General features: G+C 32.1%; 1 long non-coding RNA gene across 1 annotated transcript; it reads left to right on the forward strand.

Annotated features, from left to right (window-relative positions):
* Nucleotides 1–10,952: 10,952 nt before the first annotated feature.
* LOC127705407 (uncharacterized) lies at nucleotides 10,953–17,293 on the forward strand. The gene is made up of 5 exons (XR_007983866.1): nucleotides 10,953–11,104; nucleotides 11,955–12,197; nucleotides 13,495–13,509; nucleotides 13,886–14,009; nucleotides 17,131–17,293. It is a non-coding gene; the product is annotated as an uncharacterized LOC127705407 (long non-coding RNA).
* The last annotated feature ends 2,546 nt before the right edge of the window (nucleotides 17,294–19,839 follow it).

Below are 19,839 nucleotides of genomic sequence, written 5' to 3' on the forward strand. Positions count from 1 at the left end.
CTTAATGTCGCTTTATTTGAACTTAAGACAAATAGCTATGAACACTTGAAGTTGCATAATTTTCACACATAAAGAATTGGAGTTATGAATAAGTGGGTTTATTCCAAAACAAATTTTCATTGTTGAAAACAGGGGCGAAACAGTATATATCTGATGTTTTTTTTAAATTTTGAAATACTCGATTCAGGATATTCTAAAACAAGACCTGAGGATGACTACAGAAACCGTGTAAGTGATATGAGTTTATTCGAAAGTGAAGCTGATGTAAAGCAGGCAAATTGCAGCACACATTGCGTTCTATGCGATAGAAATGGTGAATGCAGAGCATGTGTAATAGGTTTCTACGGACCAGCATGCAATTTGAAATGTTCTTCGGACTGTCAATCTAGAGGCTGCAAACAGACTACTGGAAAATGTGAATGTATGAATAACTTGGCGAATTAGTGGGGCCAGGGGGGGGGGGGGGGAGAGGGGGCGATTTTGTATTCTATTTTATTTCTAAGACAAAAGGCAATGACACTATAACAGTGATAAAACTTTGATGACCTATTTATTAACCGTGAATCATTTTTTAACTTGAACATTCAAAAAATATTCATTTACTGAATATGTTAATATTACTTTTTTTTTCCATTTCACCTTTTTCGTTTTAGTTAAATCATGGAAGTATTATATTGACAGGAACAAACAAACCGACTTCAAACGTTTATAGTGCGATGCCGCAAATTCGTTAAGTATCTGTTAATTGACTCGACATGTCATATCGCGATGCATGGGTTCAATAAAATTTTTGGAACTTCGTCATTGATCGTAATTACGGAATATACCGAATAACCGGGTGTGTACTTAATTGTCAAGGAAATATGTCAGTTTCTACGGGTTTTGCTGCGTTAAAACAAATACGGAAAAAGAAAAGAAAACCCTGTGACTGTTTTCACAAAAAATCTAAAGGGTTAAAATACTCGCAAGTCATGAATGAACATTTCAGTTTTAGTTACAATCAATTTTAATCGTAAGATTTTTATTCATGAGAGGTCCGCTAGCCGAACATGCTTATATACATGAACGGAACTGGCGAAGGCGGCATCACAGATACCCCACAAAGGAGTTAGCACGTGCTTGACAAACTGAGTCGGAACCTTTTATTTTCTCAAAGAAATCAGTGGGATGGGAATGTGATAATTTTTCGTTTGAGTTCCTGTCAATATAATACTTCCATGATTCATTCCCATCCCAATGATTTCTTTGAGAAAATAAAAGGTTCCGACTCAGTTTGTCAAGCACTTGCTAACTCCTTTGTGGGGTATCTGTGATGCCGCCTTCGCCTGTTCCGTTTACTGAAGCTGATCTTATCACGTGATTTGTTATCGAATGTCTTATCTACCTAACAATGTAAATAAACACGGATACTCCCGTGGTTATTTGTGGATCGCCACATGAATGATGACACCTGTTCCCGTTCAATTAATGAAGGTGAAAGCTAAAAAGATCTAAAAAATCGGTCCATATTTAACAGAATGACATAAGAAAATTAATTGCTTTCGGAAAGAAGTCAAGATTATTTTTCGTTTTGTTTAATATGTTTTAATCATTGGAACTTGGAAATTGGGAAATATCCGTTTATAAAAATTACATGTACCTGAAGTAGGGTGTTTGCATAAAATAATGTGATGCGCGTGTAGTGTGGAGGATGGCGAAGGATGACTCAACTTTCAAGTTAAAGGTTGTGAATTTTTATCGAGTGTTACAAAAATATTTATAGTTTTCTCTATCGCCTCAATTAATGTAGAAGAATGTATTCTAATATAACAAATCTATATGGCTTCCATGAATTATTTCTTAAATCAAACGTATTTATCGAATATGTTTTAAAAACCAAAAGAGGTTAATAATTACACGTATACTCTACATAGCATATATCAGGTTACGAAAAAGATAACATATTACACCTTTTGTAATAATTCAAAAGATAAAAACAACGTTCAACCTAGTCCGGGATTGCTCTCACGTCTGACGATTTTTTTTTTAAATAGCTCAACTTCAAATATGTCTTGATGCATTTAAAGAACGATCATTATGATGGGTCCTAAGCAGTATAATATATTTTTGTTCTTTAAAAGATTTTATCATGGGAACCAAATTAGAATTATTTGTGTGTGAAAATGCTTAAAAGTTCTAAAACATCTTACAACGTATGTTAAACGATTTATGTTTTTGTTTCTTGTTGAAATGCATGAAATATTTGCCATTGGACTTTCAGTAAACAATTAATCAAAATATTTGTCAAAGTTAGCAGTAAACATCAATTATAGATGCAGATTGCAACATTTTTTTCCTTGCACAAGACATTTATTGTTATTTAACCCAATATCAAAATAAGGAGATATGGTATGATTGCCAATGCGCTATTTCATTATGTCAAAATATGATATTTTTTCAGGTCAAAGCCCTTAAACACACCTCCAAACCCCGAATCAAATACAGGGAACCAAATTTGAATTAAAAAATTTTGTTGAAAATTCATGAAATATTTTGGCATTTTACATTCAGTAAACACTTAATTGAATTATCTGTCAAAGTTAGCAATAATCTTCATGTATATAAGCATGTTCGGCCAGCGGACCTCTCATGAATAAAAATCTTACGATTAAAATTGATTGTAACTAAAACTGAAATGTTCATTCATGACTTGCGAGTATTTTAACCCTTTAGATTTTTTGTGAAAACAGTCACAGGGTTTTCTTTTCCTTATCCGTATTTGTTTTAACGCAGCAAAACCCGTAGAAACTGACATATTTCCTTGACAATTAAGTACATACCCGGTTATTCGGTATATATATTCCGTAATTACGATCAATGACGAAGTTCCAAAAATTTTATTGAACCCATGCATCGCGATATGACATGTCGAGTCAATTAACAGATACTTAACGAATTTGCGGCATCGCACTATAAACGTTTGAAGTCGGTTTGTTGGAGTTCCTGTCAATATAATACTTCCATGGTTAAATGAACACTTGACATCATTTAAACTAGCGCGTTGTGGTGTTCGGGTTGTAGTCTTTTAATTGACTGCTACAACTGCTACATAGGATTAAATGCAAAACATCCAATCAAACAATTTAAACGCTACATAGAATTTTTTTTCACCAACATCATGTACATATCATACATGTAGTAATGTAAAACTATGATTAAATGGAAAAAAGTACCTCATGCTATGACGAATAAAAGATTATGAGCCTTGAAGTCAAAACTACTTTTGTCTACTTTCTGTTTGTTGTTATAATTTGTCCACATTACTTCCAGTAAAATGATATCTTTCCTCTTTCCTGGTTTGATTTCTCAAAAAATGCAACATTTTTTTTACAACCAGATGAATGTTTCAATTCACCATAAACTTTTAATCAAATAGGAACCATTGAGTCTAGAAAATAATTCTGAAAAAAATGGACCATTTTATGTCATTCCATGCTTTGACAGGCACTGGAAAACTTATGTTGTCATACACTATAAAAATAAGGAGATGTGGTATGGTTGCAAATGAGACAACTATCCAGCAATGTTCAAATGAAGTGGATGTGAGAAATTATAGGCAACCGTATGGCCTTCAACAATTAGAAAAACCGATACCGTGTAGTCGGCTGTAATAAGCCCAGACATGAAAAATATGAAACAATTCAAAAAGAAAACTAACGACCTAATTTATATAACAAAACAATTTACGAAAAACAAATATTACAGACATGGACAAACAGACTTGGGACGGGCACATACAGAATGTGGTTAGGTCAAACATGTGTGTGGGTGCCAAACCCTCCACTAACCTGGGAAAGTTACCTATGAGGGATTAACGCCATTTTGCCACGGATTATCACTGTTAGTTCAAGATAATGAAAGTTTTTGTTTTATTTTCTTTCAAAATTAAATCCGTCTTCAACATTAAAACAGTTAATTGCTGTTCATATTACACATATATCCTACTTTAATGGTATAAAACGACAACAGCATGACAAAGGGAAATATCATTAAATAGAAACGTTGATCGTGACACATGAAGCCATGGACTACAATTTGATATATCCGTGTTGAAATAAGTTGTAACAGTTATGAAACAAATTCAAGCTTTTGATCTTGTCATTTGATTAGGGACTTTCCGTTTTGAATTTTTCTCGGAGTTTGGTATTTTTGTTATTCTATTTTTGTTCTCAACATAAATTGCTGTCTATACGGTGTGGGTTTTTCTTATTGTGGAAGGCTGGTCGATGATCTATACATGTAGTTTTTATCAACTTTGTCATTTGGTATCTGGTGGATAGTTGTCTCATTGGCAATTATACCTCATCTCCTTATTTTTATAACGTCTTTTTTCAAATTGTGAATTTCTTAAAACTCATATATCTAAAGTCGAATACAAATATCCTAGCTTTCGATTGTATCTTGATTTAATCCGTTTTGTTGGGGTTTCTTTCTTCTACATCAAACTATGGTGTTTATACAACTAGAGGCAAATCAGCATGATGATTGTTATAAAAAAAGCTCTATCGAAACATAAAAGTTCTATTTTGCAGGGTTCCTGTTGGTCGCCAAACTTTAGTACTTGCCTTTTCGGAACGTTTGGATGTAATGGATTTTTGACTTTACTGTTATATTCGTGTTTGTATCTGTCTTGTGTGTTTATGTGTGTGTATGTGTTTGTATATGTGTATATGTGCAACATTAAAATATGTTTTCGTACTTTTAGATACACCAACAACACCAAACACATCAGTAAGAAGTAAGTAGTAACTGTTACTTATAGGGTTAAAACATGAAATGTGTTGTACCATTGAATAAATTATCCTCATCCTACCAACGATGTAGTCATTTTATTGGCAGATAACCCCATATTGGACCGTATTATGTCATTTCAGTAGGAGAATAGGTCATGGGTTGACCCAAAATCTATCGCCATGAACGCAACATTTCATTAAAACAGTGATTAAATCGAGATTTGTTATCGATATCCAATCCTCATATTAAAAACTATTAAAGAAATTATCATTCATGCATACATTTACATTTTCGGTTGACATATTTAAGTATTAAGAAACTAAAATTCCAACTTTTCTTTTCCTTTTTAATATAAAGCTCTTCACATGGTCATGTTGTTTTTCTCCTTTGGCTTTCAAATTTGAGTTCCAGCGTTCACCCAGTGCTTACCCTTATTAATGGAAAACAAAATGTAATAAAGGTAAAATAACAGCACTTTTTGTGTCAAAATAAAGTCCTCAGGAGCGCTAATTATGAGAAATATTGGTTCATATTCATTATAAAGAAACTAAGGTTTCAACTACCTTATGCAAAGTTGACCTTAGGTAAACGTGACAATTCCTTTTATGTCCCTTGTGTTGTTTTTTGTTGATGTTGTTGTGCCTTCCATTTCTACATTGGTACACATTCATGACTCCCTAATGATTAGGTTTGAGTTTTCCAGATGAAGGTAAATCTAGAAAGGCAATAGGATGCACAAAATTTATAAAGTGTTATTTGATAAAGGAATTAGGTATTACTATTTTACTTGGAAACTCAACATGTATCACATACACCACTAAACATAGAGAAAATCATGAATAATCATAGGTTTGTTCTATGTTCCTGTGAAATTTCAAACAAAGATGCAGAACTGGATCTTCCTTCACTGTATTGGATACCCGAGTTGCAAAAGTGTCCTTATAAACAACGTTTTATTGCTGGGTCTGCCAAATGCTCCACGAAACCTCCATCCAATCTACTTAAAATAATTTTATCAGCAATCAAATCTTGACTTCAGAGTTATCGTCAAACTATTAAATCTAAGTGCGGTAGGAATCAAATGTGGAAATAGAAAAAAATAAAAAGTCACTGTACATACACTATAAATCTCTTTTATCAAGCAAAGGTATAACACACTTGACTTTTCAAACCTTTACACAAGCATTTCTATTCCAAGCTTTCAATTAAAAGAATTGGTCTAACTTTAGAATGGTCAACGTAGATACAAATGTCTTGTCTTATGAAGGATAAATCAAATTTCAAAGAACAAATTGAAGTCATTCATTTGAAAATTTTACAAAAGCCATCACGAGTTGGTTATATGGCGATTGATATGTTCCTAATGCCGTAGCGATAACTTTACCTCTCAGGTGACATCACCGAATGGGACTTATCACCGAATTGTTATCAACATGAACAATACGACAGGTGCCATGTGAAGTGCAAGATCTGCCTATTCTTCTGAAGCATAAACCACCACCCATGGTTTTTAGGTGGGGTTCCTTATAAGTTTTCATAGATAATCCGTAACTGTAAACAAAAGGATTATTAAAAGTCAATATATACTAGTAAAAAGTAGAATAACATAAATACCGAACACCAAGGAAAACCCAAAACCGAAAGTCTCTTATCAAATGGAAAAATCAAAAGCTCAAACTCATCAAACAGGCATTCCATAAGAAGAAATTGTGGATTAAACACGGTTTTGATGTTTGATGTGTTTGGACTATAGTTTTGCCATTTGATTAGAGACTTTCCTATTTGAATTTTCCTTGGACTTTATCATTTTTGGTGATTTTACTTTTTTCATAACTATCTAAAAAAGTTGCATATGACTTTATTTTATTTAGAACATTATACCATAGGGATGATTATCGGTGCAGCTTTATGGGCATTAGCAATACCAGTACTTAATTTATCAGTCAATACCATGTAGTGCAGATCTGGGGATCGAAAAGTTGGTTATGGAAAATTTTGAGAAGTAAGCATATTAAGTGTATTCTTTTAGATACATTTGATTTTACCTTTTTTTTTCTTTCTGAAGAATTCTCACACAAAAAAATGTAGATACAATTCATATTGTGAACTGTATCTAGTTAATTGACATTAACTCTGAGACAAAAGAGACACTTTCAATTGTTCTGTTTTGTTTTTTACCTTCATTTCAGTGTTCCAGCTGGGCTTTTATATTAATTGAGTATGTACCTATTAGCTTATATACTATAAAAGGCTTTCATATACCGGCAGAATCTTAAAACAGGAGTACTGATGACAAAAAGCCGTTGCATCAAAAGTTACAAGTAGTAATTTGAAGTAATTCATTCAATAGTTTTACGGGTGCCGTTATGATCGAATCGACCGTTAATTGATATATGTATCATATATAACAATAGATTTGTTCCAATTGTACTGACAACAGTTCTGTTGTCCTTTTCTCGATGTTGTAGTTGTTTTGAGTAACACAATTGGTGCCACAACTCTTCAAGTGCACTTGGATTGATCCCTGTTTTTGTAGGATTCGTGTTGCTCAATTTCTGTAAAGTGGTTGGTTATCATGGTTATTGTTCGTTGTTATTTATTGTCAGTAACTTTGTCGTGGTGTTGTCCTTTTGTCTTTGACTTGATCGCTTTTTTGCCTGCCTAATATCCAAGGTTGAAACCACGAAAGCAGTTTAAGAATATTACTTTGTTGTTACAAAAATGATTTTAGTTACGATAGACTGCAAAAATAAAATAAAAGAGGAAGAAGAGTCATAGTTATTAAATAAATATACCTTGCTTATCTCTACTAATTTCATTGTGTAATACTTTTTCTAAGGGCCATTAGAACTTGATATATTTTGTAATAGAAATTTTCGTTTTAGAAAAAGTAATAATTATGACACTTTTTTCATAGTACCAGGTGGATTAAAAAGTAAGATTACTTGAAAACTACCGTTCTCGTTTATTTGTTTTCTTGTGTTTTTGTTGTTGTTGGTTCGTTGTTAGACATGTTACATGTAAGTAATATTTTCTTGTCTTGTTTTGAATTGTATATTTGTAGGAGAAAATACATTTGACTATTGAATCTGGAAAACCATCTGCGAAATTACAAATGTATATGAAGCAGGGCAAAAATATCCACTGATCTCCAATCCTGTGTATTCCTAAAAGACAACAATGATTGCATCTGTAGTTTTGCCTTGTTATAAAAATAGCGTTACCATATTCATAATATTGATTGTAAAACTATTTTAGATTACAATATTTTAACCTTATTTAATATAGAGTGAATGAAGTTCTGTACATCTGAAACCAAGTTTTTAGTAAGCAGGATTGCAACGAAATTTTCTTTGTTAAATGGTTGGCTTTGCAGTACATGAATGTATATGTATATCATTCATCTAGAATAAATGATTTTAATATAGAGTTTCTGTAAATTATTCTTCCAATTATTCTATATGGTAGTACATGATTTGTTGTTGTAAATGAAAAAAAAAATATCAATGTTGTTCCTTTCATTGTATTGCAATACATTTATGAAAATTCATATAATAGTTATCAAAGGTACCAGGCTTATAATTTAATACGCCAGAAGCGCGTTTCGTCTACATAAGACCCACCAGTGAAGCTCAGATCAAAATAGTTATAAAGCAAAAGGAGTACAAAGTTGAAAAGCATGGAGGACCCAAAATTCCAAAAAGGAAACCCTTAGTTTTTCCAAAAATCATAATTTTGTAAACAGGAAATTTATAAAAATGACCATATAATTGACATTCATGTCAACACCGAAGTGCTGACTACTAGGCTAGCGATACCCTCGTGGACGAAACGTCCACCAGCAGTGGCATCGACCCAGTGGTGTAAATAGTTATCAAAGGTACCAAGCTTATAATTTAATACGCCAGACGCGCGTTTCGTCTACATAAGACTCATCAGTGACGCTCAGATCAAAATACTTATAAAGCAAACGAATACATATAAATGTGTCTTTTCTATTGATTATAGGTTTTATGTAGGCATTAATCAATATATCCTTGTAAATGTACAATCATCTTTTACTAAAATGCAACAATTAATAATTACATTAGATGTATGTTTCATTATAATACGTTATTCTGATTGGCAACACTGCAATCTCGCGTTATTCCTTAATCAACTTTATTACACAATACAATTTATCATTCATGATGACACGAGGTCCCACAATAAAGTGCACAGGTAAATTAAATAAAAACTTGTTAAAAATCGTGTTTTCATGATCCTAGCTAAAAATGTAATTATAAGTATTGAATGCTTCTTTTTGTAACTTCATAGGGTTGTAAAAGCGTTGACCGTGTCCACATTTTTAGTATGAATCGCTTCATACAAAATGTACTTCGGTCAACGCTTTTACACCCCAATTAAGTTACTAAAAGAAGCATTCAATTCTTAATTAAACCCCTATTGAAAGGTGCTGTAATAATTTAAAAAGAGGATTCTTAATTGACAATTTTACACGCTAAAACAACTTCTAGAGTAGATTATGGGTTCATTAGCATATGAAAAACATTGCTAATGTAAATCTGCCTGCCATGTCTTGGTAAAATACTGACATTGTAGTCGTTATTCTGTGTTGCAAATAACGTCGCGTAATTTGATTGAAATGTCATGACATTAAACTACAGGTTGACTGGGTCCATAGGTGGTCACTTACGAGTTATGACTACCTGCTCTGAAGTTTCAGAGACTTAAAAGTAATTTTATGGCTCGAAATTGTTCTCAAGAGAACGTATCCTAATTTCCGTCTGTAAATTTCTAATGAATTAATTTTTGTTTTCATTCCTTAGTCGTGCCAAAGAAAGAAAATGAACAACTTATTATTGATTAAAACTTGACAATGGATTCAAGGAAATGTTCAACAAAGAAAAAAGTCTCCAAAAAGGAATATAAGTCACGATTTGCCGGGGGAAAAAACGAAATATGTGTTGCGTTTTTAAGGTCCGTCAGGATATATTGGAAATTTTGTTTCATGTCTTATTTTCAATGTTTTCATTGGTCTGAATGTATAATATTTTGGAATGTCAGAGATTTTCTCCCTACAAGCCGGTTTGAATTAATAAGTAGTTTATAAAAAGATTCATATTGGACATTTTTGAAGCCCAGCGACAATATTTTATAGCATGTAAATACATTGTTTCGTGATGTTATCGACAAAATAGCATTTTACATAAAAATAAATCAATTTGAAAGATATGAAGTTACAGGGAGATTATCTGAACTGATATGCTATAACTTCAATCCTAATATGAATATGAACAAATGAGACTCGAGGCTTACGTCAATGTGACAGTGAAAAAGCTCTTTCGCTGTAAAGTTTTAATGCATCCTTAGGTATCAAATATTCATCTTTGAGCTTTCATGATGAAGGTAAATACAGAAAATCGCTTAGGTAGCATGAAAATTATAAAGTGTTGTTTTCATTTTTTTAATGTTGAAGCTATAATCTGAGAACCGCTCTGAACAACTTTTCGAACACGGTTTCCTAAATTACAATAGATGTGGTTTGATTGCCAGTGAGACAACTCTCCATGCCAGTCACAACTTGAAAAAGGGAGACAATTATCGGTCAAAGTACGGCCTTCAACAAGGAGCCTACGCTCACACCGAACAGCAAGCTAGGAAAAAAAACTCAAAATGACTAGTGTAAACCCATTCAAACAGGAAAATCAACGGTCTAATCTTTATAAAAATAACAAACGAGAAACATTTATTAACAACAAACTAAACAAATGACAACCACTGAACATCAGGATTGGGACTTAGGACAGGTGCAAACAAATGCAGCGGGTTTAAACGTTAAATAGGCGGAATTCTGGGTCTTCATGCTATTCAAATTCGTACTATATTTCACCTGTTAACTCTTTTTTCAAGCGTCACTGTAGAAAGCTTTGTAGACGAAACGTGTGTCCGGCGTATACAATCTTAAGCTTTGCATTCATGATGTATAATCGATTTAATATGTACAAAATGGGTATGAGTTGTATAAAATTACTAACATATACGTTAAATTTTACCTATTTAAATCAGTCTTACTAGATCTGCTATGTTCTATATGCAACATTATAATTTTATCTGCATAATAACTGTTAAAGGTCTATCTTTTGAATTTGACACAATAGAAATAGAACACCGGACTGAATGCACTTTACAACTGTGTGCATTTTATTCGTGAGAAGGCTGTATAAGTGTAGTCACATAGGTATACATAAAAGGATATAGAATTTATATAAAATGGCTGTTATTTTCATAATCATCGTATATTTGGCTGTAAATACTGCTTTAACGAAAGGTATTTATAAACATATCTGTCACAATGGATAGAAAAGTGAGGCGAGGGTGGTAACTGTTCCTTGTATCTCGATCGAAGGAAGCTAGACTGTGATATATTCTCTTACAACCTTTTAGTACAAAATATATGATTATTTTATTACTTTACCTACAAACGTGGAGTATAACGCGTAAATGTTTTAACTTGGAAATAACATATTGAACATGTTGCAAATTTTTTATTTACTTTCATGAACTAGTAAGAGCAACTGTTGATACTAATAAACTGTAGTCCTCGGTATTTTTTTTTATTTTACTTTGTGCCACAATCCAAATGTATTCTCTACATATAAAAAGGCCTTGGCATGTATGTATGGAACGCCACAGATATCTTATGTGGAATTCTGATATTACATTATGTTGTTTTATTATTACTTGATGATATTTGGTCTTTACATAATATGGTTTTGACATTACGTAATAATGTTAATATAACTCAATATGGAATAGTCATTACTTAATGCTATTTCGATATTACACGATATGATTTCGTATTGACTTGATAAGTTTTGTCATTACTAAATATTGTTTTGTCATTACTCGATGTGGTTTCTCCAATATTTAATGTGGTTGTGTCATAAATATTTAGGAACGAACCGTAGCTAGCTATCACAGATTTTTTTTATCCTAAGCATCGCCTTAGTGTAGTCTGTATTTAAGGAATACAATAGCGATTAACTAGATTACAAAAATAATTCTAAACAACAATATCAACATCGATTGCTGTACACAAGACATCGATCCTTTTGCAAAATATATGCATGTAGAAACCAGGGCAGAAATAGAATCACTTTTTCAAATCTTTGTTTCAGGAGATTCTGACAGAAGCCATCATTATGATGACATCAGCAATCGTGTTAAAGATGATTCTATTGTCAATATCGATATGTATGCTACAATAGAACAGATGAATTGCTCAAAACATTGCATTAGATGTGATATTCACGGAGAATGCATAGGATGTGAAGTTGGTTTCTACGGTTCCACTTGCGAATCGAGATGCTTATTGGACTGTGGTGTCAGAGGCTGCCAACAGAATACTGGAAAATGTAACGGTATGCATCATTTAGCTCTTTATCAATGTTATTTATATGCAGATGTGAGTGTATATATGCCTTGACTTTTTTCATCACTTTAGATACAAGTGTTGAGTATAACGTCTTTAACTTAATTAAAACATATGGAACATTTTTAGAAAATTTTATTCTACCTTCTTGAATACTCAAAAGAAACTGTTGAGACTGAGTAAGAAGCAGTTTAGCCAGATTTTGTATGACTTAGTTTCTGTCATCTGTTTTTAAAGACAAACAAAATATTATAAATACTCATGGTAGCATAAAAATACGTTTATGTTCAGAATCTAAATAAGAATTATGTCATTAATATTAATGTACATGTTTTACACTTACCAAAATCATCTGTTGAAAATATGTCAGCAACTCACTCAAAATGGTATTTTTATGTTTTAACTAGGTTTCTGTCTACAGTTACCTAAAAATACCCCTTGATGTCCAGTGAAATAAGATTGCATCACAATGTTTTATTTTCGCGTTTTGAAAATAATTGTCAAAGAAATCGAGATATTGTTTCCGTCTTTATAACCTCTTAGTTTCCCACAGTCCAAAGACAAATTTCGTACATTTCGTACGGTTTTTTTTTCGTTTTATAATTTCATCTGCTAAAAAGTGTGTAACCGGTATCATTTTACGGAAATTAGAATATTTACGTCAATTACAATACAATGAGTTAATATCGTCGTACTGCTGGACGTTTTGATCAACAAAAATCTCTGTTAAAAATGGTTTATTAATATTTCAACAGCCTGTATGCTACTGGCTGCTAAATGATCCCCAATACAGGCCTAATTGTTTGAATACTTATATGGAGCACATTTTATACAGAATTATGGCATGGTAAAAAGGTGCTTTTTTACATAATGATGATGTTGTGTCGCTCAAATTGGTTCTGTTTGCTTTTACTATCAAGAATTGGTTGACCGATATTATGTTTCTGTTTCTGAACTCACTTGACTGTTTAAATATCAGAAATACCACAGGTCTCTTATTGATGCCTTGTTTAATAGAGTTCAATATCCGATCGCTAAGTCTTTGAAATGATTTCGCAATTATATACTGCATGAATATCAGAATACACATACATTGACGACTAGTCCAGTGTCTCCATTTGCATATTCTATTGATTCCTTCGGTTTTTGTTCAGCACCGCGATAAGTATCGTTCTAATTGAGTCAAGCAATTTGATCATTGGTAAACTATTGTTATATCTGCTCTGATATAATAGTGAGGACGTTTTCTGTATTCAATAATAATCTTTTTCCATTTTCTTTTACAGGCACACCAGCTGGATGTAAGTACTATAACTTATTTAATGCTTCGGTGATTTCTAAGTAACAGGCTTCTCAATAGTGGCTGTATGATGGTCTTTTTTTAAAAAAAATTTACAAGTTCAACAAGAATTAGGAAATCAGCTTTTCCTTATACAGTGACCTTAACTACTTGACTTCTCTATACACCCTGCAAATTAATTGTAATCAGTATTATATCATTACATAAACTTTGAACTTAATTCTAAAATAACAGAATATAATTAAAATGACCTAGAAATAAAAAAAAAACAAAAACAATAAAGCTTCAGTGCATTCAAAGATCATGTATATTCAGTTGATAATTATTCCCATGAAAATCAAAGGTGTATGCCTCCTCAATTCATTTTTGTTTTTCAGCATGGGGTAACATACCAATTTATATAGGCGCTGGTGTAGGTGGAGGAATATTAGTGCTGCTACTTACTGCATGCGTCTGCAGATGTACAATTAAAAGATCTAGGTACTCAAGAATTTGATTAAAGTAAGCATAAACCTGTCAAATGTTACACTTAGCTTGTTGATTAGTTGAAGGTATGAAGCTGTCAAAATGTAAACCTAATTTTTATTAGCTTGTATATAAAATTAAGTCTTTATCGACTTTAATTATTAATATTTTTGTTTTCTACTATTGGCATCACTAATTGAGACTTATTATTATCAAATATGTGTACCGTGTTATGATACTTATGCATCTTTTAGTTTCATTTCTGTTAAACTTCAGTGTTCCTGAAGAGCTGATAGTAATACAGGAATACCTTAGGACGCACAAAATTTATAAACTTTTAATTTCATTGACTAGTCATGGTGGATACCGATGCTGGCAAACTGTAGTCCCTTATACTAATAAATGTGTCGTTTCGTCCTTAACCAATAAATAGAGTATAAAAAGTTATCGTTGATAAGCTAATACATTATCAAACATAATAATTGGTGGTGTTTAATGCTGTTTTCAGCACACTTCGATATTTGACATTGACCTGATTTTATTAGTGGAGGAGGTCTGAGTTTTCGAAGTGAATCGTCGACTGCTGCATAAAGACTTCAAAAATAAACCCAAATTTTAGTGTCCGTTGTTAATCTGTAGTTAACATCTTGTAATGTACTATTCCGTAATTAAGTGATGTATTTCTCTGCTCTAGGTGTTCTTTCGTTTATTTGTACTATATTCCTGTCACATAATGTTGTCATTTTAGCGGTGTTTTAACATTGTCGTATCTGCGGGAGGTTTGGCTAGCCATAAAACTAGGTTCAATTCACATTTATTTCTTAAAATGTCCTGTACCAAGTCATTAATATGATATAGGTAATCAAATATATCGTTTCTATGTATGTTGGGGTATGTTTTTGTTGCACTTCAGTGGTCCCTTTGTTCTGTTGTTTTCCTCTAATAGTAAAAGTATTTCTCTCGGTTTTAGTTTTTAGTTCTGGTTTATTTTCTTTCAATCGATTTATGAATTTTAAACAGCGGTATACTACTGTTGCCTTCATTTATTACAGTTTTCTTCTTCGTGTCAGTTGAAGTTATAAACACAAAAGCACGTTCCCCTTCAACATAACAGTACACAAATCATTCAATGCTGAAAGGAATTTTTTTTACAGGTGTATATGGTGTTATACACCGATGGTCAAATATAAAAAAGAATATGTGGTATAATTGTTAATAATAAAACTCTTCACAAGAGAAACCAAATGACTCAGGAATTAACAACTATAGCATAACATTCAGAATGGAAATGGTGAATGTGTCAAATAGACAAAAATATATAACATGTAAAACATGAATAGGTCATCGTACGGCCTTCAACAATGCAATGAGCAAAGTCCATACCGCATATTCAGCAATAAAAAAGCGCCGATATGAAAAATGTGAAACAATTCAAACGTGAAAACTTACAACCTATTTTATCTACAAAATATTGAACGAAAAAATATATGTAAGACAGCAACAAAGAAAAACAACTGTATTACAGCCTACTTTCCAATATCATCTTTAAATATATATATATATATATATATTATTTTATCTTTTATCTTTTGAAACAGACACATTTCGAAAAACGATCAAAAGACTAAAAAACAAACAAATGTATACTAAGTTCAACACTGACAACCAAAGACTGAGTACCACGTACACCAACAAAAGTCCTATATATTGAACGAAAAAATATATGTAAGACAGCAACAAAGGACAACAACTGTATTACAGCCTACTTTCCAATATCATCTTTAAATATATATATATATATATATATATTATTTTATCTTTTGAAACAGACACATTTCGAAAAACGATCAAAAGACTAAAAAACAAACAAATGTATACCAAGTTCAACACTGACAACCAAAGACTGAGTACCACGTACACCAACTAAAGTCCTATATATTCATTTGTCTAAAGTACTAGTAACCAGCATCAAGTTGCAGTAATAGATTAATGTTTACCTATGAAATTAAATTAAAACAACATTTTACTTGTTGGAAAATGTTTTTTTTAGCAACACATCTGTATATAATACCAAAAATAATATTGGGTTCCCCGGATTGTTAAGGATACACGGGGTCATTGACGACATCTATTTCATTTAATTTAAAGAAGAAAATGCGCCAAATTCTGACATTGGCAATTTCAGTATATCACTTTTGGAACCATGCACTAGTACTGATCCTTTGCTACAAGTTCACTTTCATAAGCTTATTTATATGGACTGATATTATTTCTTAACGAGACCTAAACTAATCAAATAAAAGTATGAACTTAAGGAGCATCACAAACTGAATATTCCAACAAAGAACTGTGTCAATTACGGCAAAGGACCATCAACACATGGGGATACAAAAGTTAATGTTTCAAATAATTAAAAATTTACCAATCATTAATCGTTCATTTCAAGAAAGGATTGCGGTCTACTTGCGTGCACGTAACGTTTACCGGCATTGTCTTTTCTAGAGATCAGTATGTTCTTATAGTTTCTTTTACCCATATCTTACCAATTGCTACAATTAAAGCGTGTTGCAGGATTTTGATACATTTGTATTGACAACCTCAAGGTTTAATATTCTGATTTTTTTTCTCTGGAATCTTACTAAGAAGTCTTTAAAGAACTATAACGTCTTCTTTTTTCAATGTAATATGTTTTAATGCACATGTGTATGTATTTTTGTATAATTGGATTTACTATAAGATCAGAACACAAATTCGACAGATCTCCTAATTGATTGGGTACTAGTGCATCAATTAAGATAGGACTCCAGTTCACACTGCAACAGCTTGGTTGAATAAAAACCTCGATGTTAAAGATATGCGACAAAAGGATGAACTACTCGACATTTAGCCATCGTGACCAACATTTGTGTTAATGAACGTTATTAATATTCGAGTTCAAATATTTTCCCTAGGTAAAATTTTGAGGTGTTTTTTTTTTAATTTTTGAACATAAAAAATTATATTTATATTTTAGCTTTCGTCTGGCATTATACAAGTACTCTTTTTTCGTGCGTACTATATTTAGATTAGAAGCGAGTGTGGGGGCATACAATACATTTATTGGGTTTTCTTTAACACACAGTTCATATCATTTATAAATTATCTTTTTAAATTGTAGCAACAGTTTTGCCAGAAGAGTAAACACATGACATTATCAGTATTTTGATTGTTAGACACTACTGTATTGTTAATACCAATACAGATAATGAGTATTTACGAAGTGGAATAAACTTTTGTATAGTGATGTAATAATTATAATGCTTAAATAAAATATGAAAATAAAAGAACCTTATTTTGTTTGTCACCCTAATAGTATTTGCTATAGGGTATCTAATAATGACCTAAAGGTAAGGTTCATTGTTGACATTAGCCATGCTCGTCGATTTTCATTTATAAACGCTACTATAATATCATTTTGATAACAATTATTGATATTACTGGATAAGTTGTTTTTTTCTTCTCTTCATTACACATTAACAAATGAAATCATATAACATCATGAAAGAATGACGAAAGATACCAGAGGGGCAGTCAAACTCATAGATCGAAAATAAACCAACAACGCCATGGCTAAAAAATAAAAAGACAAGTTCACAAATAATAGTACAAAAGACGCAACATAGAGAATTAAAAACTAAGCAACACGAACCCCAACAAAAACTGGGGGTTATATTAGGTGCTCCGGAAGTGTAAGCAGAACCTGCTCCAAATGTGGCACCCGTCGTGTTGCTCATGTTTTTACAAACCGTGTAAATAGTCTAATTCGGTAGGTCACATTCGTGGTGAAAAGGAAAGTGGATTGTAATTACGACATAAGGAACATATCCGATATCATCTGTGAAACGGTTATTCCATAACGGTCAACCAACTCGTGATGGCGTCTGTATAATTTACGAAGGGATGATTTCAACTTCACCATTTGGAACTCTTGGTTTAATAGCTTCCTTGTGAGCAGCAACCCTCAATCAAGGAAATCATGATAGGAAATACAATCCCGGGGAAATCGTATCAATAGGGAGATACATACTCCGTATGCAGGATCTGCTGGAATGTTGCTACATAGAAATGGAAAGTTCACAATTGGGAAGCTGAAATTATCTCTTTTGTCGTAAAGTTTTGTTTTCGACCCACCCTCATTGTCAATTTCTAGATGTAAGTCAAGATATGAGGCAGACTTAATTGTATCTGTTATATCCCTTATCTCTAGTTCGATGGGATAGATGTGTTCAACAAAAGTATGCCATTGCTGTAACATTGATGAAACTATTGCTGTATTAATCGATTTCCTATTTAATATCTAACAAGTATTCAAAAATAAATATAATGAAACATGAAATAAATGAAAATAAAACAACAACTTACGATTAAAATACAGTTGTAGGGCAACATAAGTCGTTAACAAGAAACACGTATATGTGATTCTTTATTGTTACTGTCAAGTGAGAGGTGAAGCTAGGTATACCACCAGGTTTAGTCCACCATTATCTACATAGGAAAATGCCTGTACCAAGTCAGGAATATGATAGTCTTTATCCTTTCGTTTGATGTATTTGAGCTTTTGATTTTGCCATTTGAATTAGGACTTTCTGTTTTAAATTTTACTCGGAGTTCAGTTTTTTTGTCATCTTACCCTTTACATAAGTTATTTGAAGACATTTCTCTGAAATTTTATCAACATGCAAACAAAGATATGATAACACTATTTCACTAGAAATTCGAAAGGTTACCTTTTAAGTACGAGCGCCCCCCAAAAAAGTAAAATTGAATGACATACTTGGTTCAATTTGGGGATATTTACTGTTTTCTGATTATTATGTCCATTACGAAAAGTTAAAACTATTTATAAATATCGAGCCATCGATAAATGAATTTAATATACGTCTGATTTCAAACATAGTGGACAAGAGTGACAATATATGAATAGTACAGTTATCGTGTTATTGATAATGCTTGCAAAACGAATAAGGGTCAGAAAGAGTAAGCTATATGACGGGTTTTGCTTTTTACAATGATACAAGTACAGTTATCTCAAGAAACAAATTGCTTTCATTGAAATATTTGACTGAATCTAAATTTTTTGTATACATAGTATTGAAAAAAAAGCTTTATCATTAACATGATTAATGGAATACAATTCGTAAAAATATACATAAAGATATATGTATGTCAATATGAAATTAGAGATGTGACAAGGATAACTCATATAACACAATCCATAGTTTTGATGAATTCCACTTTCCAATTGAGAGCTTTCCGTTTATTTGAAGCAGCATTTCAGAAGCCCCTCATATAGAGAATATCTGCCAGTTTATATGATATTACACGACATAAGCGTTTCCTATTATGAATTATATGACAGATGTTAACATTTTTTCAAGGAAGTGACATCATAAATTGGTTAATGCGAGTACTCTCAGATCTGCACTTAGTGTCTTTTTATTGTTGGGATATACAAGTACCCGGCCACGTCCACTCTTGTGTAGTATTTCTATTTGTATCCATCTAATGAGTTAAGCCTTTTTTAACTGATTTTTATAATTCGTTCTAATAATGTAATGTTACACCACTGTCCCAGTTAAGGGGGAGGGTTAGGATCCCACTAACATGTGTAACCACATTGGAATAAACGTCATTGATATCATTGTTTCTACAAATTTTAGCTGACATGCTGACCACAATAGATAGTCGTAATCAAAATTCATATGTTATTGATTACAAATGTATATTTGTTTATATATTACTTTTTTTTAATATTCAGGATTATTGGAATTATGCATAATATTATTTGCTGAAAACTAATGAAAAACAAGAAAAAAGATGTGAAAAA

Source organism: Mytilus californianus, unplaced genomic scaffold, assembly GCF_021869535.1.
Source record: "Mytilus californianus isolate M0D057914Y unplaced genomic scaffold, xbMytCali1.0.p SCAF_6, whole genome shotgun sequence".
NCBI classification, from domain to species: domain Eukaryota; kingdom Metazoa; phylum Mollusca; class Bivalvia; order Mytilida; family Mytilidae; genus Mytilus; species Mytilus californianus.